Genomic DNA, 296 nt, shown 5'->3' on the forward strand with positions numbered 1-296 from the left:
AGAAATTAACGAGGGAATTTCAAGAGTTATCTTTCCAATCCTTTAAGCTCGAGCTGAAAATACTGTTGTACAAATTGGTATTTGGTGTTTGCAGATCAGTTTGAGGCTGCAGCAGTGCACCTTTGCTGTTATGCATAGATAATTGTGTAAAACGTATGTCCACACAAGGATCAAATCATGAACAAAGGGTTCCAGATTACATGATTATTTGCTTATTATGATGGGTATTAGATGACGATGGGAAGCACAGCTGCCAGTCACACTCTCACACACACACACACACACACACACACGCA

This window comes from Scatophagus argus, chromosome 22 (assembly GCF_020382885.2).
Source record: "Scatophagus argus isolate fScaArg1 chromosome 22, fScaArg1.pri, whole genome shotgun sequence".
Lineage (NCBI taxonomy): Eukaryota > Metazoa > Chordata > Actinopteri > Scatophagidae > Scatophagus > Scatophagus argus.